The sequence below is a fragment of the Lates calcarifer genome, linkage group LG7_2, assembly GCF_001640805.2.
Source record: "Lates calcarifer isolate ASB-BC8 linkage group LG7_2, TLL_Latcal_v3, whole genome shotgun sequence".
Taxonomy (NCBI): domain Eukaryota; kingdom Metazoa; phylum Chordata; class Actinopteri; family Centropomidae; genus Lates; species Lates calcarifer.
The window spans coordinates 9,134,350-9,160,277 of NC_066854.1; the positions used below are offsets into that span (position 1 = coordinate 9,134,350).

General features: G+C 38.6%; 1 long non-coding RNA gene across 1 annotated transcript in view; it reads left to right on the forward strand.

Moving 5' to 3' along the window:
• The window catches only part of LOC108891876 (uncharacterized), a 37,819-nt gene extending 15,591 nt beyond the window's left edge, over positions 1-22,228 (forward strand). The window contains exon 3 of the long non-coding RNA XR_001962383.2: positions 22,110-22,228. This is a non-coding gene — a long non-coding RNA (uncharacterized LOC108891876). The remainder of the gene's footprint in view (positions 1-22,109) is intronic.
• Positions 22,229-25,928: the final 3,700 nt, after the last annotated feature.

Consider the following 25,928-nt stretch of genomic DNA (forward strand, 5'->3'; position numbering starts at 1 on the left):
TAGGGATGTTTTTTCAATCAGAAGACTGAAAAAGCGTAAAAATAAACCAGACAAAATACTAAACCCTGAACAGGTTAATGGTCATTTAATCCTAACTGAACCTGACATCAAAACATACTGGAGAGCTATAATACCCGGCTCTGATTGGCAGGCGGTGACAGCCTCTCTGACTCATATGATGCAAACCTGCGAGTGGAGGCAGGAGAACGTGTGAAATCAAATGGTGCAAACCTGGCAAAATCTAAAGGATTTACACGGTTGCTTGAGGGGAAGTGTCAATCATGATCATGTCCTCTTGTGACGCATTTGCTAAAAATAATGCGTAGCTGCTTGTATAAACGAATTTATACATTTTGATGATGTACTGAATGTAAAGTCATAGCATATATAGTGAAGCATAGCTCATCTGTTAGAGGCATAAAGTTGTATTTATCATTATTACAATTGCATTTTCCCATGGCAACATGATGTGACATATTTTCCCTGAAGGCGTATCATGAGTTTTATTGATGTGTCTCTCTTTATTTATGCGGCCACTGTGAAAATGAAGCCTATGTGATAAATTAATAGGGCCGTTCTTCTGTTTTTGTGATGCCTTTAAAGCGACCGAAACGCACTATTGGATGTTGGAGGCTGATTTCCATATCGCAGCTTTAAAGTGGTCACACTGGTGAAGTGCTTTGCCTATTTTTATATCCATGGATTTTATAGCCCCATGAGGCTGTTTAATCAGAGTTAACTCTGTCTGGAACTGAATTACAGGGCAGTCCTTCTCCCTGAGCCCACACATACACACATATTGTATATACGCACAAACACTGACAATCCTCCCATCCACCTCCCCAGCCCACTAACGCACACATACAGATAAGTGCGCGCGCACGCACACACACGCTCACATGGAGGGTCATAAAGCGCTCTCACTCTCTTTCCCTCTCTCACTCTGGACAGAGTGATAGAGGGTGGTGCAGAGAGTGATCAATATGTTTGTGCTATAAATAGCCAGTAGCGCAGTGTGGTGCTAAGGAGGAGGGATGCAGGGGTAATATATTTGATGAGGGGGAACCAACCCAGTGGTGCTCAGCATGGAAATGTTGCTGTGCCTTCACAAAGCTTAGCCAGGGACAGGGGGGGTATTACAGCTATTTGTTACCTGGCCAAGGCTTTGAAGTGCATTTGAAATATAGCAACACAGTACAGCATAAAGATGCCATCAATATCATGGAAGTATAGAAATGATATTTTTTGAGGAGGAAAATATTGTTTGGCTTAATATAAAGGAAACATTCCCTGAAATCTCAAACACCATGAATAGCAATGAGAAGTATTACTGTACTGAAATGCAGCACAATAGCAAACAGGCCGCCCAACTGTAGCCAATATATGGGATGATAATCCTAGTGGAGGGCTTATGGCTCTGTGTGGCTTTACTTAATCAAAGCAGCACTTTGAGCTAAATGCTACTGTCAGCATGCTAACATTCTCATACGAACAATACTAAAACATGTTGATGTTAGCAAGAATAAAGGTTTATAGCTCATTATTTTTTTAATTAATCATACTTGTTTAGTCTGTCAAATATATTTTTCATCTATTAAGATAAGTTTCTGTTGATCAACTACTCAGTTCACTGTTTAAGCTCTATAATGTTTACCACATTTGAAAAGAGTAGAATCTCCAACAATACATAGCTTATAGGTCAGTACAGTGTATCATCTACGTTTGTGTTATGGACACTCTCGCTCTCTGTCTTGCTGACGCCATGTGTCAGTGTATGTGGCATATGCGTTTGCTGAACATGTACCTACTTTTCTCTCTCACACCTCATTTGGCGATGGGGACGGTGTGAAATTACGGTGACCTCTTGGTATTTAGAAAATACCAGAGGACAAGGCACTGGTTGTTCCCCCTATAATTTTCTCTCATTTTCCAGGCATATCAACATGCCAATAACCACGAGTCAGCCTCGTAGCACTGTGATAGGTTTTCAGGAATCGCTATAATCAGACATGTGGCATGAAAAGTGCCATGTATTTCTCTCTGATCAATTATTAGAAGGGAGAAATCTTTCAAATGTTTCAATTTAAGGTGCATATATAGCATCGAACACTTATTCTAAACAAAAATACAAAGAGAAAAAGTCCAAAAATAAAAAACTGTCATTTAGTCAACTGCACTTACTATGCAAATATGCTTCATCTGAACTATAATCACAACAGACAAGGCCCCTCAGGGAGCGATGACAGATGTCAGCCTTTGATTATAAATGTCAGCTCGGAGAAGAGCGCTGTCCCGGCTGCCCAGCCACAGTCAGGCCTTGATTTTTCATCCAGTCACAGGCCAACATTTATTTTCTCATTAGTGGCGTGTAATCACAGTGTTAAGCCGTGCTGTCACCGCATGATATTTCAAAATGATTTTTGATTGATGATCCCTGTAATGAAGGTGTTCAAGGAAATCGTCACACGGAGATGTCCATAAAAAGAATTAGGGGAAAGCAGGAGGGCTTTTAATTAAAGGCAGCTCAGCTGATCAAACTGAGATATTAGAGCTGAAAGAAACAGTTTTGAAAGCTTGAAGACATTAGTGAGAACGTGCAGCACAAATTTTAGTTGTCATACTTTTGATCTGTAAATTACCAAGTCATGTTTGTCTGCAACTTTGTACAAAATGAAAGCAGTCATGATGTGAAAGGTAGAATTTTGTCAAATTTGAGCAAGCAATTAAATACCCGCAAATAAAAAGTTTGGGTTTATGGTTTTCAGGTTTTTTTGGGGGGTTTTTTTGTACTTTTTCAAAACTCTGAAAGAGTTATTTATTCAGTGGTTAGCATTTGCTCTAATGTCACATCAGAAAGGTGCTTGACCGTCCAAGTGCCCTCCAAGTGCCTCTTTGGTGGTCTCCTCTGAGTTTTGCCCTTCTGGTCAGCCTAAGAGCTCCTCAAGTGCTCGAGTGGTTCACTTAGAGAAAAAATGAATATTAATCTTTGGCTTGGGTGAGGTGTCCCTTTTTCACCTCTGCTTTTTAGTGTGTGTTTGTCCATTTGTGTCCATTGAACTTTTGTGTGGGCTAAATGAACAGACCTAGGCTAACTGGCGAATGTGTAATTTATTACTCTGTTCAGATGAACTGCAGGTGTGAAACCTTAGCCTGTCCATGCCACTGGTGTGAACTAAATTTGTTACTACATTTGGTACACTTTTTAAGCTCCTGTGTGCTCTGTTGGTATGGAAACAGCCATCAAAAGAAAGAGCTAGAAGCTGTTGTGGGAACAACAGTGGTGATTAGTGCAACAGGTGGGATGTAGGAAAAAAAAAACTCAAAGAAAAAATAAAATAAAATCAAGGTCAAGTCTGTGAATGTGGCAGACCAAATCCTGTCTGAGCCGAGTCATTTCCCATTCAGCAGCAACTTTAAGCTCCTCCTCCTGCCCGGTTACTGGCTCGCTCATGAAAACACAACCAGCTGCAGGCAGTCCTATACCACCCAGTCTGTGTGTAGATAAGTGCTGGCTGATCACTCTAATCCTTGCCCTTTGGACATGGATGCTGTATTCATACTAATACAGTACATTCACATAACAAAATGCATTTAAATGTGTGGCTGATGATATTAAGCAATGTGTAGGCATATTAATTCACCATTCACACCTTTTGCGCAGTGCCAGAAACTGCATTATTATATACAGCATCAACAGGTACATGGGACTTGTTGCAAATGTATATTTCCCTCACACAGTCATATAATACCCTACAGGCCAGGCTAGAAAATCAGAGTTGATCTGTCAATCACAATATAATAAACAACTTCATATAAATATTTTACTTTCTCTGGAACGTGGTGCATTGACTCATAGATCAATACTCCGAGAGAATCGGCAGAGAGATGCCAGGAGGTGCAATAATGGCTCTTAGGCGTTGTGATATAATTAAAATAGACAAAATAAATAATTATGTCAGATTTCAAGTATTGAATAGGGTCTGATATTTTTATTTTTAATATTTGTTTTATTTTGCGATCAGGTTTTTGTTTAATTTGATATTTGAAATCCACATATTTAAATAGTATCCATCTAACATGCATATTCACAGTTAAAGGTTGCCTATGTTTTCATGTAATCATTCATATTTGATCTTTAATGTGTATTAAAAAAAAGGAAATACAAGCACAGCTGTATTAATAAGTGCCTTACCCAGTGCATTGCTTTCTACTCCCATATTTGGAGCCAATGCGAGCGTAGTTTTTTAAAGCTTGTTTCAGAGGTGGATTACATTTCTGGGTCTTAATCCCCCATCTTCGGCCCATGGTGTCGGCTGAATTTAGGATTTCACAAGGGGAATCTAGGAATGCTTTATTGAGCAGTCGCTGGCAGCTCTCTCCAGTCATGCAACACAATCACTTCAGACTGATGCTTTGTGTATATCTCTTGTTTTAAACAGATTAAGTAGGCATCCTGCTGGTTCATTTCTCCCTCAGGTTGTTTTGTAGAATACGTTGCATTTATTTGGTTGAAAGGGGGAACAAAGTGGGATTCACAGGCAATTGTGTTACATTTACATCCTGCTATAAAATGGAGCTTGGTTTCAGTTGTAGGGTTGGGAAAACAGTAAGCAAGCCTGTGCGTGATTCTTGCGATGCTCATCCATTATATACACTTGTGTATTCATCAGTATAGAGACAAATGTCAGATGCAAATAAGATGCAGTCATTTTATTCCCAAAAGAATGTTCTTATAATCCCGTAAATATAGTAACACCACCACTGTTGCCCTAGTTCTCTCACTGTAGATCTATACACATTCTCTGACATTGTATATACGTTGCATAGATTTAAAGCTTAAATATATGGTGTTTTAAGGGCTAAAATGAGTAAGTGTGAGTATTTTAATGCTGAGAGATGATTGGTTTTTAATGTGTTTTTCTTCCCTCTGTGAATGAGGGAAGAATGAGGGCTAATTGTGTTGCTATTAGAGGCAAAACTCTCTGGAAAAAAGACACTTAAGTAAGTAGTAAGTAAGTCAAGAGACCGATCTAAAGGTTAAAATTAATATACTACATTTTAGTTTTTGACTTTTCAGAATAAAATAGCTCTTTGAACACTCCACATGTTTGTAATGATTTGAGCAGTTCATGATGGATTTACTAACATTTCCTTTTAAAGCAGTTGGAACACATTAATTAGGATTTTCCTTTTCCAGTTATCTTGAAATTAAGATAAATGTTGCTATACGTTAGGATGAAAATCTAGCAGTGTTTTTCACTCTACTGTAGAGTTGTGTTACATGCTACATGCACGGATGCATGGTCTCCTGAGAGTCTTCCATAGAACCATGTTAGTTCTGTGTTGTAGTTGAGGATGAGACTACACAGGCTCATAGTCACACTTGATTTTTCGTAAAAGCAACAGCCCCAGTGCGTGTCTGATTTTTTGTATTTTATACAGACAGACCACAACGACCATACAAGCAGTACCTCTTCCAAGAAAAGAAACACACTATACCATTTCCTAGAAGTTATTAGATGAACATTTTTATCAATCCTCTTTCTGATTTTTAAAAATACTAATTCCACATAATGAACATTTTTGACATTCTCATTCAGTGCAGACAGAACGTTGATAGACCATAGTCATTCAGTCCTATGACAAAGTGCTGATAATATTTTAATGCACAATTAATTTGTCATGGCTGATGCACAATGGTTCCATTCTTTGCAGTGCTGATAAGGGAGCTTGTCACTTGAAGGTAACTACTTTGAATATGCACATCAGTTTTGGAAAACTGTATTGAAAAAAAAAATTAATATAAAGTACTCTGCCCTCTAACTACAAGACGCATGTCCTTGAGCTTCACCGCCCCTCTATTGTTGCAGCAGAACGGCTTATTCGACAGCAGTGCAGGTCTGTGATACTACTAAGCAGCTCGAATGAATCTCATTCCAGAAACTATTCCCACTTGTTGTTGCCTTAAATAAAAACCATTTGGAGAATAAGAATTAGATGTTAAAAATGTAGAATTTGATATAAGCATTGATAGAAAGGAGACCTATTTTGTTCCGTCCTACACTGTAGCCTGAAGCCAGTTTTCCTCACCAGTTATGTGCCTTTGCAGCCTTTCTCCTGTAGCCCACTCCTGTCACATTGGTCACATTTTAGATACTCGTCGTGAATCAAGACATGGTTTTGAGCTCTGCCAATCAGAGGTTATATAACAGTACAATCTAGCCAAGAGCTCTGTCAATCTTAAGTAATGTGTTAACACAAGCTTTAATGCTGGCTCAAGGCTATTGTTGGATCCCAAACTTGGTTTATTTCAGATACTGAAATGTAAAGAGGATCAAATGTATCCCTTAAAGTAAGGTTTAGAAAATTACAACCAAGGTTACAGACTCATTTGCATCCTTAAAGTCAAACTGGAATTTGAATCTTTGAAGTGTAATGACACTGTAACTATTGTGCATTTTTTTCCATTTTTGAAAAGAGGTTAAAGGTGTCTCGAGACATATTAGTGTAGACAGCATCTAGGCTTAAAGTCCCGTTGAGGACGTCTCCTGTGGCAGCAGCTGACTGACATCTGAGTGGGCATTGCTAGCAGGTGTGCACTACAGGGAGAATGTTACACTGTTAAGCCGACAATTGCCAGTTTTTGCTAGTTAGGAAGTTTGTGAGGAAATGTAGCTAAAGTGTATGTGTCTCTACTTTGTTTTGTATTGTTTTGGATAGCTGGAATCCTCAGTAATAAGTATGCCAGCATGAACACTCACTCTCACACTCAGACTCACACTCAGCTCTTAAACGTGGGAATTTTTTCCAAACATTACCTTCCCTCCCACATGACATAAACACAACAGCAACAGCTAACATTAGCCCTCATCTAAGTGGTTGACTGCCTTTTTGGTTAGAATTGAAGCAATTCATGAACAATATGTCTGTGCCCACAGATATTGCACCAACTGACTTATCAAAGTATGGACATCATCATTAAGTACTAGAATAAACTGGTCTCAGAAAACTAACTGGCTCTACTAACTGTCTACTGCTTCATTTATCAAGCACCTGAAAAAAACAAGAATACTAAGGCAATAAAAGCAGCCTTTTTGAAATCATCTAATAAGCGGCCCATTTCTTGAAGATGCAACTTCTGACTGAAAAGAAGACAAATGTCTGAAATGAAGAGAAAGCTTCTTAGCGGGAATGACATCTGTAATCACAGTCAACTTTCCTCACATTGTCTCATATTGGAGATAAAAGGTGTTCACGCTAAATACTGCATCAGTCATCCAAAAAGCACTTGCGGATGGATGGACGACAGCTTAAAAGCTTTAGATCGCCTAGTGTCTTGCTTTATATCACATCTCTTTTTTTGAACTCTAAGACCACAGAGAAGCAGTGTGCTAAAAACAAAAGACTGGGCAAATGCAGCAGCTACACTTAAGGCTGGTGGATTTCAGATACTAAAGATGAGGAAGAAAGTGCTTGCAAGTTGAGAGGAATGTGGGAAAAAGGCAACCCTCGAGACCCCAACTGAACTGATTAACTTAAACCTTTATTTTAGAGCAAGAGACACTGGTTACAAACTTTAGGGGGGAAAAGTAAACTCTTTATATCAGAAAATCTGAATTATTTAGAAAAATTATTTATTTACCTTTTTCCCCAGGAAAATCCATTACCATTCTCCTTTTTGGCATCATTGTGGGAGCTGCTTTTATTTTCCCTTTCAGAGCAGAGCTGACAACATCTGGTCCACTAGCCATTTTTTTTCCACACTCCTTTTGGGAGGGTCACTGTGGCAGCAGGTTTAAAGAGCAGGCCACATGTCCCCTTTCCCGGCTCCTCCTGGGGGAGTTCCCGCCATCCTCAGGCCAGCAGAGAGACATTGTAATCCCTGAAAAGTCCTGGATTGGCCTCGGGTGCTGCACCCAATGGGACATGTCAGCTACTCTTGCTGCAAACTCCTCGTGGGGCAGAAATGCATAACATGTCAACTGGCTGCCCCTGATCCAAGGCAGCATTGATTCTCATCAAAGAACACCCTTGGATTTCTAAGTACCTTATGCAACAGACTGAAGTGTTAGTTATACAAACATGAGAGGCAGAGCTGCTCTGGAGGTGGAGCATCCCTTACTTACTTGAAACCTTGATGGGTGGAATCAAGAAAGTTTTTTTTTTTCATCTGAGCGTGCTTGCCTATAGTCAATACTGTAGATTTTCAGCTTATTACAAGATCATAAATGCTGTGTTGAGATGCTATCATGAATTAATACAATTAGTGATTAGTTATTCAGGACCTTTTATGGCCATGTTGGCTTCACCACATAGTATTAGAACAATAAAAGATAACTGACAATGCAGGGCAAAGATGACAACAAACAGCAGATTTGAAATTTTGACCTTTGACCTTTGAAAGTTATGGGATTGTGAAAGTCGTGATAATTCATTCTTAATCAGGTATTTGTACCTGATTTAATTGTTGTTGAGACATTTTGTTTGAAAACACAAATGTCAACCTCATGGTCATGTAGAAGGAAAGACAGGTGACAGGTGTTCATCCTCTGGGGACTGTGAATGGCAAAATACCAAGGTTATCCACCCAGTAGTTGACAAGATATTTCAAAAATGTTAACTTCATGATGGCATGAGAGAAGCAGTTATAAGATTGCCAAAGCCACCGGGATTCATCCTCTGGGGATCACAAATGCCTGTACAAAATTTCATGGTGATACATCTGATAGTTGCTGAAGGTCTGGACCAAAGTGGTGGACCAGTCAGCCATCATCCAGTAAACTTATGTTTACAGATACATGCAGAGTTATCATTAACCTACTGCTCCCCCCAGCCCCACTAAAGATAAACATATCAAAGTTCTCGACATAACGCTTGCATTTAACACAGCAAGATGTAATTTGACGTAGAAAAGCAAAGAAATTTTAAGGATGGCAGTACAAACAACATGAAAAGGCTATGATTATATGACTCTTTGTAACACTGACATATAATTTTAAGAAAGAAAAGGGAAGGGAACTATTTAACAACCCAGACATACAGAAAATGACAGCACGTCCAATTAGATAGATTAAAGGTTTTGTAATTGTACCACAACAGTGTGTTGCTGATGTAAATTGTCAAACATAAACAAATCGGCCTGTCATAGTTGAATCATATAGTGGCATTAAGGTCTCAGTTTTCTGTGAAAAGTTGTAGATTCACCCTATTCTTATGCTGTAGTACGATTACTTGTGAGAAATATCCATACACAAAAAGTGGCATTGAGATGGATGAGTAAATCACAAACCCATCTCCCAAATGGCAGCAATAATGCATATGATGTCTGAACTGCTGCACCAACTCCAGTTAAAATAAGAAATTTAGGTTTAAGGGGTGAGTGGTCTCATTATTTTATACATGTTTAGGGGCTGCTCGCTATCCAGTCTCCCTGATCTTGGTTAAGTTGTTTGTAAATGGATGGATGGGGAAAGTTATATCAGTATCTTTTTTAGCTACACCTGTGCAGGATCCAATTGTGGTTCTATAGCCCTGACTCCTTCATAATATGTCTGATATGATGTTTCTTCCCACCTATTTAAGGCTGATAATGAAACACTAATTCCCTAATCCCTGCTCTCTGCCGGTGCCACTTCCTCTCTAAATTGTGGCAATGAACAACAAAGTGATGAACACTAAAGAACAGCTGACACTTCCCTGAGTCTGTTTCATTCTAAATGCCAATACTTATATTTGAAAGAGGAGCAAAACAAATGGATAGAGGTGCAGTATGGCAAACTGGGGACCTATGATCCTTCCATGCATCATTTTAAGTGACACATTGCTCAATACAGATATTCCCTATCGGGAAATCAATATACCCAATGAAAAAAAGAAAACCATTAACTTTGAGGTAAAAGGAAAAAATTATCCAAAATAATGGCTTTGTATACAGAAACACCTGAGGTTCTCCAAGGGAAAAAAGACTTCTTCTTTTGATTCTATCCCACTCTTTCTTTCTACTTCACTCTTTCTTTTCCGCTTCTGTCTATTTTTTTGTAATATGCTGGATAGCTGTAGGGTACTATGAGTCTAGGTTTGTGAGGGTGTATTAATGAAAAAAGCACCTGCACCAAAAACCATTTATCAGATCACACTGTGGCTAGCTGACACGGGGAATGGAGTGTGCACACATTGTGTGTGGGTGGATGTGTTTATGCGTCTTCACGCGCGCGCGCGTGTGTGTTTATGTGTGTTTCCGCTTAAGTGTTGCCGGTGTGACACATTCATCACAGGGGACATAAATGAGCTGAACTCAAGCTGTGGAAGGGCACAAGGGGAAAAGAATGGGTGCTAACTGTGAAAAAAATAGAGGGAAAGGTGGAAAAAAAAAGAGGGGATGGTACTCCAAATGCTCGAGCAGTTAGTGATACGAGTGTGTGCATGTACTTGCTTATGTGTGTGAGTGCTTAATGGGGCTTAGTCAAAGAGTCAGTGGAGAAATGGCTCTCGTACCGGCTTCAAGGAGCTGCCATCACCTTCTGCATCACTTCGTGTGGAGGTCATGATATCCCAGGATGCCGTTTCACTACCTCCCAGTGTGAAGAGTGAGATCACCCCACTACTGTTAGGTCATTATACAGACTAGAAATAGTTAGGCTTCTGTTAAATTATTTCGAATTAAAAGGAACATATTACTTACATGATCAAAACTATTTTCCTCAAGTTACTTTAAGTTAAAGTAATATATGTAAGTTGCAGTTATGGGTTAGTGCGTTAGAGGAACTCTTATTTTATTTCTAAAAACAAGGCTCTTGCCCTGCTTTTAGTTATTACTTTGTGTTCCCTGCTACATGGTTTACAACTAGTAAACAGAGCTTAATGGAGTTTTTTGCCCTTTGCAAGGGTGTAATCTCCACTGCGGATGCTGGGGGCATGTCCAACTCACATTTTAAAAATTCTTTCTTTTACTTCACTTTTATAGTTTCAGTTAGAGTCACTCTCTAAAATCTCTGTAAACAGTATCTTCTTCTTTAAACATCTTCTCTTATAGTTGGCTGTTGAAATCGAGATGTAGCTTCAGTCACAAAAATAATACAAATCAACAGTCTGGAGGGTTTTTGTCCCTGGATTTTGCTACTCATTTGGAAAGTGTGTATGACAAATTGAATAGTAACATGTTATTTCCTAGAGTAACCTAAATATTCCTAGGGGAAAAAAAAACTAGATATAGCATTCACATTGACACAAATATGGCAGTTATGGACAGTGCATTTTGTACATTTTGAGTCAATAGTTGAAGGTACTTTGTTGAGAGTATTTGATAAAAAAAAAAGAACATTATATATTTGAAAATATAGTCAACATCACAGAGTTATTCTGACATGCAGTTGCTATAAAAACCTAATGATGATGACACCCTTTGATGCACCGTATCAAATGCTGGTCATTTTTACTCTTACCCTATCAACCATCTGAGCCATTACAGTGAGAATAGCCATTACTGACTATGAGCTCTATAATAGCACCGATAATTCTGCAGCACAGCCCTCCATCCAAGCTGTTCATCCCACAGTATTTCAATTGCCCCGTTTCAAAAACAGCCTAAACAGCCCCATCACTCAATTCCACTCTCCCCAAAAATAGACACTTATATGACTTCTTTGGCATGTGGTTGACAAAGGAGATGATCTGGCTGTGTAGTTACAGTTTCAAAGTCAAATAAGGTTCTTAATCCTGTGCTGTAAACATACTGAGCCTTCTGAGCCAGGGCTTTGATCCATTTGTTAGAGCGGCAATAATAAAGAATAAGGTCTACCCGTATCTTTGCACCACTTTCTAATAAATTGTTCTTATGGTTTTTGATAATGCAATCCTTTAGAGAAATCCCCATCCTGTCTAAAACCTAAGTGTAATATCTGTAGATTCTCTTCAAGTTAAGGATAATTAAGTGCCGTTTCATTCCTATCTTACATCGCAGCCTTGCTGGAGATGCAGTCCATCTCCAACCACGCCGCTGTAGCCTTATCTCCTTTTTAGATGAAATGTCAGATGTTCATTTTTGGAGCTGGAAAAATTGTAGCCCCAGCTTTTTATATTCTATAGACGGTGGCTGGCAGTATTTCTGAACTCCTGCCACATCCCAACTAATAACCACTTCACCTCGGGGTGCGGAGTGCAGGCAAGCTTAAAAGAAGAAGACAAAGAGGAGAAAAAAAAACAACAATCATTAAAAAAAAGAAAAGAAAAAAATCCTCACCTCCTGCCTCCTCATCACAGGAAGTGCAGCCTCAGCAGCCGCCTATGCAAAAATGCTCTGATGCAGACCAAAGAATGCTCGGAGCGCAAACAGCTGGCCCCGTCTCACCGAGGATCATGGAGAGCCGTCTGATCTTTCTAATATATTCGGTAATTACTGATATGTGTCGACGGTGTGTGTGTGTGTGTGTGTGTGTGTGTTGGTGATGAATGTGGCAGTGAATGAATTCCAAATTTTTCCTTTTGCACACCCATCTGAGCCAGATGTATTTTAAAACCAATAAATAAGATGCAGAATCCACAAAAAACGCACTGAGACATTCAGTTTGACAATTTTATTCTTGGACAACAAATTATACTTGTGAGCATACGTTATTTGCATGAAAAGGACAGAAGGGAGCAAGTAAAGTAGACTTTTAGGATCTTGTACGTGAATGAACAAGGCTAAGAAAGCAGAAAGAATGAAAAAGCTGCAGAAAAAAGCAGAGTCAAATCAGTATAATTTGTGAAGATTGCAGCTTTTAGTGCTTCAGCTTATGAGCTCTTTCTCTTTGTGAATAAATTTTACCTGAAGAAGCAGCTCTTCCACTCAAATTAAGCATTTCAGCACTGTGTATGAACACGCTGCCCTCTGGCTCACTGTGAATAATTTGCCCATCCCATTTAATCCCGCTGTGTAAAGTTCACCCAATGTTACAGTTTTCTAATAGTCAACAGCAGATGTTGAGGTTTAGAGGTTTTACTTTTGGAATAGGTAATGACACCCTCTGGTTAATATCATCACCATCTCCCATCTCATCCCACATGTTTAGATGCTTTGCAGGTCCTCTGGCATCTGGGCTGATGATGTGGGAAATGCCATCTTAATGCAGGAGTTAAATTTCAATATGGAATTCAAAGCCAGAGACTCAGCCCAGGTTAAGACAAGATGCAGAATAACGCCAGTGTTTCGTTGGCATTGGTAATCTAATCCAGAGGCAATCCTCACACATCATATAGGCCTTCCAGCAGGTTCTCAGAGTAAGCTGATTTGAGAAAGGTTTGGGTAGATCAGCATTTGTATGGCCCACATGTTAATATTTATCAGCCCTGATAAACATTTTCTTTACTTCAGAGATTTCCTGTGTTTTTTTCCGGAGACCTGTCAGAATGTGGCAATGTTTTAACCAAAAGCTGCAACAATTGGTTAGTCAGTCAGATCGATCGACAGAAAATTGGTCTGGAACTTTTTTGATAATCCATTAATAATTTCAGCCATTTTTCATGCAAATATGCCAAATATTGTCTGCTGTTGACAATTAGCTGTTTTTATCTATGGCAGTAAATAGAATTTCTTAAAGGTGCTATGTGTACGTTATCACTAAGTAGCCAACGTTAGTATTAACAGCTGTTTACTTACCAGGAGCTTCAGCTATTGTTATGTTTACAAGACAATTCTGTTGCATTCTGTTGATGATTTTAATTAATTTTTGAATATTTTAAACTAAAATACTAGCACCTTTCTTTGACTAAGAAGAGACTAAAATGTTCAGAGTTTTTGACAATGAAAACTACAAGTAAAAAGGCTGAAGTTGACAGAATATAAGAAAAACTAACATGGACTGACCTGACAGAATTATTACATATTCAGTTTTAACTGTGCACATCAGTAAAAACAGTGATTTTATGTTGATAGAATAAAACACAAAAATGACAATCAGGAAAAACATAAGCCACTGAAGAAGAGATATTTCTTCCCCATTATGGCCCCATTTGTGTAATAAGCATTCAGGATTCAGCATTCAAGATAGTATATCGGACAATGTTGCGCTGTTTACAATAAACAAATTTATTCCTGTGATTTTCCTGCATGTTAGCAATAAACTGTGCTGCCGTCTCCATGACTTTTCAACTTCAAAAAGAAAAAAATAAATAAATCACTCACCTTACTTCATTATTCACATCCTCTTAGGGCATGAAAGCAATTACACATGTGTGAAAATGCATTTGATCACTTTGATAGTTGTCACTATCTTCACATATGAATGTCATAGGTCTGTTTGTATTTACAGAACTGAAATTCACACTTTCTCCTTTGGCTCATTGTTGTGCTAATGAGAGTATTTCCAGTGAGGGAAACTGTCAACATTATTAAATTCCTTTCTTTCCTTTTGTGGATAAAATATCAATTCTAGCAAAAGCAAGGTTTTTAGGAAAAGTCACTGAAGGATGAGGACACAGCATTTAGCCAGGAGTTAGATTTGAAACCCCCGGTGGCTTTTGGCCTTTAGTGCTAATCTGGCCTTCGTTCAGTGTCATCAATCAATAGGCAGAAATGATTCCCATCAAGTCCACAAACAGGCCAGCAAAGGTTTGGGAGTGTGATGAGGGTGCGCTGGAGGAGAGATGAAAACTTTTCAGTCCCTGCCACTGACCACACAGAAACTACAGATAACAACAGAGCAGAGGGAAAATTCACACCAAAAGGCAGCCAGGAGAAATTTAATTTAATTACTGTTATTACATTTACCCATATGTAGATCTTGAGAGGTAACTTGTTGGCAATTTGCTGCTGCTTTTTACTGCTAATGTGTGCTGTAATGGACTGGAGTTTAAGCTTTTTTGCTTTATAAACCTTTTTTATAGAGGGAAAAAAAAATAGCTGGTGAATCATTTTATGACCAGCTAGTTGATGTTAAAGATGAGAGAATTAAATCAGTAGAAGAAAGAGGTTCACTTGTCTATTTTCTCCCACTATATCATTGTAAATTAGTGAAAACAACCACCAGGACTGAATGTCTGTATCTCCTGTGTGCAGCTATACATATTTAATCATTTAAACTTCCAGTGCTTTAACTGAATCTCTTACACATCCAGATTTCACAACGAGACTGAAACCTGCATAAAACAGAAGAATTTCTTTTTCCTTACAGCACACTAATGACAAAACACATTAATGTGAAGCATTTCAGAGACTTTTTTCAACTCTATGCACAAGTGATTTGGTGTAGTGGTGTATATGCCTGAATTAATCTAGGAAATCTATTGTAACTATAAAGTGACACAATTCTGGTTCTATTTTTCCTGCAGTTCAGAGTACTAGCTTCAGTCTGGTCTCAGATGACTGTGACACTGAAGACAATTGATTTCCTCTCAGGTTGTACTTCCTTGGATGCTTCAAAAGCTAATAAAATATGCATATACAGGATAAATATATTATTAAAAAAGTAAATGTGTTCAACATGTACTGTATTAAACTAGATATACAATGTTTAATTTGATTCAATAATGATTTGATACTAATAGCAATATCATTAAGGCTGCAGTATTATTAGATTATTATAGAGATGTTAAGAGCTTGGGTTGTTCAGATTAGTTTAGCAATATTTTATTAATGTTTTCTTATAACTGTGACATGTTGGTTGCTATGGAAACTGGTTGTTCCTACTAATTAACAGAAACTGAAGTGACCCTAGGGGAAAACGCTGTTATCTTACGTACACGTGCCCTACACAGACGCCATATTATATTACAAAAATGACTGATGTCTCTTGCTCATTTTTACATTATCTCTTCAAACCTCCCTGTGCCCTCACATCCAGGCAGGTGCTCACTTTTCTTTTCACAGCTGTCCCTTAACTTGATATCCACACTGGTACTTTAAATGATTTCATTTATATTTAGAAATGCTTATATTCATTTCAAAAGTACCCTTTGGTAAATTTTGCATTTCTTCATTCATTGTTGCAGTTTACTTCAAATACAGGGCGAAAGTACAGAATTCATACCTTCTTCCCTATTAATGAGGGGACTTGATAAGTTAACAGAACGTGTTGTTGAAATATAAATTGGATGGTTGAGCTATATTTTCAGTTGAGATTATCTCCTCAGCCCATGGCAACATAACCATTGTGTATGAAGTTGTTCACAATACATACAAGAAGGAACACTGCTTAGTACTGTAAAACAATGTGATTGGATTGAACTGACTTGTAGCTTCTCAGTATTTATTCACAAGCTATATAATTACAATTTTAATGTTCTGTTTTTGCCTATGCAACCTAGATTAATTAACAACCTATGACATAGGCTAAGGTAGTTCATTTTGTATCGCCATAAACAACAGATGGTACCATGAAATGCATCTGCAGACAGATTCAAATATTTCTGCTTCCCGTTTGAACAGCTCCACAGTAGAAACATCACTTGTAAAATAAGTCCCAGCCATCGCTCTCTCTGTTATCGTTCTGTGGATTTTATGGGTCCGGGTGCAGTTTTGCTTTGGTCAGGTCATAACAAACCGGGCAGGGGAGAGAGGATACATCTGTCTGGCGTTTGGCAAAGTGGGTCTGGCTGTGAAACATCGAGTCAGCTAAAAGGTTTGAGCTCCGTCAGCACCCTGCGGTGCCTTTACAGTTTAATACAGAGAGTCGAGACAGGGCTGACAGAGAGGGTTGCAGCAGCAACCCTATAAAACACATCTACACTCAGTCGCACGCGCGTAAACACGTTGTGAGACCACTACATGTTATGGTCCCTCAGCTATTCATAGCCACTGTTTTTAGTTGTCAGCAGGCTCTTTTGGAAACTCTCTTCATTGTTGTGCTTAAAGACTTCAGACTTTTCAAGATGCTGTCAAGCAGCAGCATTTTACCTTTAGCGTTACAACAATTATGTAGTTGACACAAGCTGATACAGTGTAAATAGTCAAATTCATGGTTACAAACAATTTGAAATTCTGCTGTATCATACCAGTTTTTAGATGTATGAGTGAACTGATCTTGATGTGTGAAATCTGTGGAGTGCCCCTTTAATGCACATTCACATAAGCCCTGAACCAGCACTAATGCAGAGGCTCATACAGGAGAGACATACGCACGCTTCTTTTTTAGTATAAATTACTTAAAATAGTATAACATAATAAAAAAAGCTGCTCTAAACATAAACACACGACTGACAGCATCCTAGTTCCACTAACCACTAAAGCACGTGACAGAACAACAGTCTTGCCAGTCATAATTTTACACAAAGCATGTGGGATCTGTTTTTAGATTTCCTTTCTGGTAACAGGTTAAACTGAGCCATGCAAACATTATACCTTCCCCATTGGAACCCCCCCAGCAGATGTACTCACACGCCCACATGCAGCGATACCCCAGTTTCCCCCTAACCATACTGTATGTCTGTATGAATTTGCAAGGAGCCTTCTGCCAGTGGCACAGTTTCAATAACAAACCACAGGCCGTCCGCATGACGTATTCCCCCTCTCCTCCTTTTGTATTCTGTTGAGTTATATGCTTACTCATCCCTCGTATCTTTAGTGGAGCTTGTGTTTTATGTTCTGCTGGAAATATGAGGAGGAATTCAAATGACTCAGCCAGCTGGTGCAGTTATTGTCATGGAGTCACAATGGCATGAGTTGAATCTCAGTTCATTTGGTTAATTTTATGCTGTTGCGACTCGTTTTGTCTCTCGCTGCTGTAATGTGTAGTCACATTTGTGCAAACGGGGCATGGAAAAATCGTCTGCTTGAGGCACTGGTTTATCAGCTTTTCTGGTCTGTGATTGTGATTGCTAATGGATTCTCCAGAGGTCTAGCAACTATCAAACACACTCAGATACAATTTGCACAAATAGTATTAATGAAGTGTTACAAATGACTTCTTACTTCCAGTCTGTGAGTAACCCAAAGCAGCACATGACTACTGATTAGTAAAGCCATTTTCAAATTCTAAAATTCAGCTCATTCTTTCATTAAAAACAAAACCTGCATCGAAACATCAGCTGCTTAGTGTTTCCAAATTAAAGGTATGTTAACCACAGAACAGTTCTGTCTAGCCTCTTATTGAAAGCCTCCCCACCATCTCTGGTTAAATCACTGGAGACCCATTACCTTGTAAAACCATACTGTGGCAGACAGCATAGATAGCTACTTGTGTTTCATGGGCGGACAAAATTGAACTTGACAGGTACATGGAAAATTACACATGGACAAAGGGTGGATGCATCAGTGCGGAGGGTATTTGCAACTCAGTGAATTTACGGTATATTCTTAAAGGGGGCTATTTTTTAAGTCATTTCCGCCACCAAGTGTGGTTAGTGAGTAGTTAGAATACACCCTCTGGAGTGACCTCATGAGCATTTAATGGATAAAGTGTGTATGCCTTGACCAACAGGTTCCCAGTTCGACTGCCGACCGGCACGGACCATTGACTGCATGTCCCCTATTCTCTTTCCCTCATTTCCTGTCCCTCTTCACTGTGATATATCAAATAAAGGCAGTAGTTGAGGTTTACAGCCTTGGTAGCCTTGAGCTAAATGCCATGCTCACAATGACAATGTTAACATGCTCATGTTTAGAGGTTATAATGATTATTCTTAAATTTAGAGCTGAGTCCAATGAGAATGTCACTAATTTGTATTCAATCATTGACCAACTGTTATGACCTGGAAATAACACTAGATTAAAGGTTAAAGGATTAACAGAATAATTATGGTTCATCCTGAGGGGGCATTAATGTTTCTATCAAATTTCTTGTAAATCCATCCAATAGTTGTTGACGACTGTCACACAACAAATGTCAGCCTCAGAGAGGGAAAATCAGTCTGTACCAGATTTCATGAGAACTTATCCAATAGTTGTTAACTTGACACAAGAGGAAAAAAAAATTCAACCTTATTGTGGAACTAGAAGGGAGCTGAAGTTGGAAGTCACCAAAGTTAGTAGGTTGCATCCCAGAGAAAGCATGAATGTTAGTACAATATACAATAGCAGTACAATAGCAGTAGATTCAATAGTTTTTGACACATTGTACTCTAAACTACAAATGTCACCTTCTTGATTGAGATAGAGAAAAAGTCAGAGGATTGCTAAAAAAGAGGATTTATCCTCTCAGCAGTATTGAAGATATCTTTACAGAAATAAATGAAAGCCTGAAGACATGCATTTGATCATAAAGTGAGGGTGTCTAATAATTCAAAGGGACATCAGTGTTGTCTTGATATATCACTATATTCAGTGATTGGTCTGATATTTGAGTCCGTGAGTATTTCCAATGTGGCATCCAACAGTGAAAAGGTCTGTTTCAAAACAAAAGGGAATGTCCTTTCTATTCGCTAGATTATCAGATCAATAAAAATCCTCTTGTCTGTGAAACCTTACATCCAGCAGAGATATGGATGAGAAGTATAGCTTTTTTTATGAGATGGACTTGAAGTATGTCCTTCCTTTGAACATTGTACCATCTGATCTTATAGCTGATGTAGTGGTGTCACTCTGTAAATAGATGATCTTGGCTTCTACTGCACTGTGGCATTTTTATACAGGATGAATTAGTTATGTGCCAGAGTGCCATAGAAAGAGACATTTTCATCCATTCCCACTCAACTCTAGTTGGAAATGGGAAAGATTTTATTGAGTCCAAGCTTGTGATAGCTCGCTCCATGTAAAGGTGGTATTACAGTGTGTAAGAGGCCCTTTTAAAAGGTTACTGAATGTACATCAGTCCTGTGTGAAAGCAGCTACAGCAGGCCAAGGGTGCAGGTTTATTTTGGCTGTCAAGATATTTAAGTAGGTCTCTGTGAAAGGTTAAAGCCAGGAGGTCAAGACACACAGGCTGATGGATGTCGGCTGCCTACAAAGGAAGACGCCATACAAGCGATAGGCGACACATGGACAGAGATGATGATTCTGGAGGTCATAGCCATAAATCTTACCTTTTTAGGGACAAGGACCAGCATACAGGGAGCTGGTCAAAAGCAGGGCAAGATGGGAGGTCAACTCTGCTTGCATATGGGGATTTTTAAATACATGGAGTGTGATTTTATACAGAAAAAAGGATGGAGAACCGGGTACAGTGACTGTAGGCCAGGGGACTAACTCACATGTGAGTCATCAGTTTATCTGCAACGTAATTAGGCTATGATTTCCATAGCTGAATCCCCACAAATACTCCATCATTTTAAATGTTCCCACCTGCAGCTCAGTCTTTTTTTTCTGGAACAAAAATAAATCCACTGTTGCCTCTTTAGTTCAAGTCCACTTAGGGTTCACACCGTTGTATTTCATGCTAACCAAGTGTTGTAAACATAACTCACACAGACTGACAGGTAACAATTCACAGCTTCAATGACCTGTGGGTGAAAGTCAAATCAAAGTTTATTCTGGTGACTGACATCAAGTCATGCTGCTTTAAACTGGAAGCCTTTTTTATCGTCCCTGGTGGCCAAGAAAAGCTCAGAAAGGTAACAAGAAAATACCTGAATACAGGTAGCAATCAAAACTGACTTAGTTCCATCGTGTGATGTGGGTGAAGTGGCTGCAGCGAACGATCAGTAGATGAATGTGTGTAAATGTGTACTTTTGAAATCTTGAGTTGAGAGTGAACAGGCTGTAAAGTACCTTTTAAACGTGTGAGCATTTGAGCTTTTCACAACCTTCAAGTATGTCTCAAATGTCCCCATTCTAATATTGGACCAATTACACACCACAGAGGTCCATTAAGACACCTGTTTCATTCAGACCTTATTAGCTTTGATAGTTCCAATCCGCAAGTACAGTACCAGAGACAAAAATATAGAAGTCACACATTGGTGTTTTCTTAGACCTCAAAATTCAATAGCTCTGGCCATGTGGCAGATTGCTACCAAGTGGAAATCTGCTCATGATGGCACTAATGCTATCCAATTTGGAAAACTGAAGAGGACAGTCTAAATCTGGGATGAAATTTGGTCAATAAATTAAATTCTAGTTTATCTGCAGGATTACAGGAAACCTGTGTTTCCTTAAGCTCCATATTCATTGATAATCAGACTCTTCAGCTCTTTAGGAAACATCAAGGTAGTGACTTGCCTGCATTTTTGTGAGGTGATGAAACTAAAAATAAACACATTAAAAAAGAACTTCCATATTAGGTCCCACATTAGGCCCTGGGCGAATTCACATCTAATCGCACCACCTCTATAATTAGCTTTGTCTGAACACATGGTAAGAATAAGCAGTGGCAGTGAGGAAGCTTAAACAGCTTGTGCCCAGCTAATGCCTCTCACATGGCACAGATTCTGGATGTTGCTTGTCTAGCCAGTGCCATACTGCCTCAGTATATATGGGTATACAGTCAAGCATCAAAGAAAACTTCTTGTAAAACAGTATTGAAAACAACATTCTTCCTATAATCCACATTATCATAGCATGTTCAGTACATGAATTCAGTAGCTTTCTCTGCATGTTAGGGTTAGGACTCTGAAGCTGATCTGTCATTTGTGTTTATCTAATGACATGGCACCTCCTCTGCAATTCTCATTTTAAAGTCCCTGAAAACTCAGCTGCAGAGCTTCTCCATAACATTAAATATTCAAGACTAAATAAGCAAGAATTAAAGGTTAAGCCGTTGCTTAACTTTGATTGGTCCCACTTCAAACCAATGAGAAAAGCAATGGCAAAATCACAAATACAGAAATCTCTCTTGGGAAATAACCAAAACTCATCTAACTTTGCCCAAAATTTATGTCTAAATAGGAACCAATTGTCTTTCTGTGCTGACTGCTCAGACTTTTGTGCTCTTTGGGTGTAGAATAAATGGCTCCAAAATGGTCCTATTCTAAAAGTGTGAATACTGTATTACCATGTAAAGTAGTCCCAAATAGAGTTGTACATTATTTTGTTCAACATGATTTCATGGGGAAAAAAATGAGTGTGGAAATCAGTGGAATAAACCTTTTTCACATTCTGTATTACAGGCATTGTACTATTGGACTTGTCACAAGCGCACAGCATAGGGCTTTACTTTTCCTGCTCCCTTTCCTTGTTGGTAATATCAGACTGAATTGAATGTTCTGCCTTGCCAGTTCACACTCACACACTACTAAATATGATTTGCATTCTCATTTCACAGATGAAACTACAGCTCACGAAGAGAATAGACACAGACGGTGGAGGTTTGAAGGTTCCTCCAGACTGGAGAGTCGTCACGGTGGCTTTACTCCACGTACTGTAAGTCCTCGTTATTACCCAGCCAGCCAGGGTTATTTGTATCCATCGCTTGCGTACACAGAGAAATCCCACAAGTTAGAATGAACCGACTTTTGAAATCCAGGTGCACAGGTGAATCACTTTACACCACCCCAACAATGACACAAGAATATTCTCTGGCTGTGATCGGCTTAGTGTTTGAATTGCAGAATAACTTTCCCAGTCAAGAGAAAAGAAACATATTTGGCATTTGTGTTGCCAAGACATGGTGAGGATGTTGTGATTGTGTCTGAATTCACAGCAGCATGAGCATGTGGGATCATGTTTGAACACCAAATGTTGGCATAAGAGGGTTAAACAAGGCAATAGAGTCTTACAGCAAAGGTGAACAGCTTTCTCTTTTAACAAAAGCTTAACATAGATAGATAGAGATAGATGGATAGATACTTTATTAATCCACACGGGAAATTCACAGTTCTCTCTTATGAAAATCCACAAAGATTATAAAACTGTGTTGAAAACCAAGTCACACATCTATCGCTCAGTAAAGAAAAAAAAGGTCAGTCCCCTTATATGCAGTGCATACCGAATGTGTTTCTACCATATGCAACACATATGGAATAAAATGAGTAAAGTAGCCTCTATGTAAGGTAGTTTTATGTAAGTATTCAGTAGTAGCAACCTTGGGGGAATTGGTTTATGCTGAAAAACAAAATGTTTCAGATGCGTAAAGTCAGTCTTATGGCCAAATCAGAATATTGGCTTTGCAATTTAAAAATATGTTGTCTGGGAATTGCTTCGTGGTCTTCACTTGCTGTTTATCTCTAGAGAGACCCACAAGAGCAATTGGCTCTCTTTCTTGTTTTTAGTTACTTGTTAGCACAGATATATTGTCTGTCTCATGTAGAAGCTGTTTGTTTATGTGGGGATTTCAACAGACTACTGCATTGGTGGACTAAATGACTATATAGTTGATATTGATTTTGTTCCCTACAGAAATCATTTAGAAACTTTAAGCAGTGGAAAGTAACCATGTGCATTTACTCAAGTCCTGTATCTTCAGTATTTCCTTTTGCTTCTCACTTGTACTTGTACTCCACTACATTTATCTGACAGCTATAGTTTTACTACTTTTCACTACTATTTTACATGATAAGCACATAAAATTGAATATCAAAGCAGTGGTTTTCAGCCTTTTTGGCCTAAAGCAGTGACTTGATGTGACCCATTGTCACATTTGTTAACAGTTGCACCAAAAATATATTTCCATTCTAAACTTCTCAGATGGTTTCATTGCAGTAACTGATCAAAGCTGAAATAGGTAAAATTATGCAATATTTCCCCCAGTTAAAACTAGCTCCACCTCTCCCAACTATGACACTGAGATACTACTCACACACTGATCCATCAGTAATAACAGTCCTATAATAGAATGTATCAGTTACAGGTCTGAGTCTTGATACCTGAGGTATGAGACTTGAGGTTTGATGTCTGAGATCTGATACCTGCAGTTTGATAGCAGTACCTTGAGGTCTAATGTCCAGTTTTATGATACCTTGGACTTACTTTGGTAGTGATGTTGTTTTCTCTGTCTTAGCGCTGATGCTGAAGATTGTGGATGTGTGTATTACAGTTTCAGTTTCTTTGATACACACATCCTACTATATTGTATATACTGTATACAGAATACTGTATATAGCATTGTAGTCTTGCCATTGTTATTTGCAGTGAGGAGGAAGGGATAAAAATCAATCTATATTCTCTATGATTACAACTTTACACAACTATACATACATATACAGTATAACTAAAACTTTTTGTTCCTTTGTTCACAAATGTGAAACTTTTAAATATATTGCTTTATTAATATTACATAAAAACTGAGTGCATGTGTTCCTTTACAGAACCACAGATATAATTGCACAATCAAGACAATTAAGCCTTAATTATACTATTATGTTAATTAGAACATTTTTGTACCTGCTAAAAATGTTGTTTTCACTTTTTATTTCTGTCTGTTAAAAACCTACATGTTTATATCTCTAAACTTTGTAAACAACTAACCAGAGGAATAATTTCAATTTTATCACAATATTGCAGTTTTTTATATGTATATAAATGATCAAATGTCATGGCCAAAGGGTGTACAAATGGTGAAAGGTCATTCCTTTTCTGTGTTCTCATCTGTTTCTCATTCTTTTCATCTTATTGTTACTGAGAAATGTTGGCACACCAGTGATGCAAATTGCAAAGAGACTCTGAGGAGGACAGAGTAGAGACAGAAAACAAGCAGGAAAATTGGAGAAAGAGAGGTAGGGAAAAAAAGGAGGTGGCAGGGGGAAAGAGAACTAAGAACAGCATGTGTTGTATCTCCCCAGCTGATTTGTGGCGAGAGCTTCATGGGAAGCCACAGCTAAGCTCCCTGAGAATGCCACCATCACCCACTGGGGTAGCGGAGTAATTACAGAGAGCTTTTGTCCCCATTTGCCTATAGTAATAAGCCTAAAAGCCCAGCAGCTCAGGCATTAGATAATGAAGATTCACTGAGTAAGCTTGGAGCTAGTTAGCTTTTGTCATTTACATTGGATGCTGGTTGCTTTGAATGCACCTTCCTCAAGGTTTTGTCAGGTATTATTGACATATGAAGTGTAGTTCAACGCTCATTTTAATTTGGCCTTTTGCCTTCAGAGTGCAGATGCGACTTTAGCTGACTCCTTGTACTGTGTGTGTAGCAGTATGACGTTTCAAGAGCTTCCATCTGGCAGTGTCAGGAGTACACCTGGAAGTTTTAAAATAGTCAAGGTGTAGAACAATTCCTGCTTTGTATGCAAACGGTAGTATGTGTTTCTGTATATATATTTCTTTTGTTCTGCTCTTGACGCTCAGTGAGGACATTTTGCTTGCCCTCACTTCTACATGAGACATGTTGTACTGTAATTAATATGTAGTAATTAGATCCCATCTGTACAACATATAAGACAGATGGGATATACAGTAATGTGTGACGGTGCCAATTAAGTAATGTTTACATGTTCAAGTGCCAGGTCAGGCAGGTAATGACAGTTCACTCCACTAGTCTTGTCACTATAGCTTTCAGAGCTGCACTCTTTTTTCTCTCTACAATTCTGTGCACTCCCCCCCTGGCATTTTGTTCACTATAAAGTTGGTTAAAGTTCTCTCAGTTGATAAGCTTGCTAACGCCCTGTTAGCATTTTTTTTAGCTCATCAGCTTTGCTCAGTTGCTAATGGAACAAAGTTCAAACAGTTTATTCAAAAGACAGATCTGTACCATTATCTCTTATTCCAAAACTGTCTGTAAACTATTCATCAGTTAATACTCCAAAAGAGGAGGTGAAATAAAAGTGGATGGGACAGTACAGCTAATAAGCTACGATAGTCTCCTCTACTTTGAACTCTCTGGCTCTCCATCCCCCCCAGCGGGCAAAAGCTGGCTAGCGGTCAATGATGTGAATCCATGTGTCAGAGTTCACCACTGCTGAACTCTTATGTGGAACATTCATGTGGATTCATTTTGCATCCTTGAGCAGATCCTTCGCCACGACTCCATCAATATGAATTGATTTTTGTGTGAATTTTCACCATTTTAAGTCCTTGTGTGTCTGGAGCTTAAAGGGGTAGAATTATTGCACTGTATGTTGACAGTCAGTGCAACCTGCTCCATATGTGTATTTATGTTATGATGTAATATTATTAAGGATTAGACTAAAATGATGAAATATAA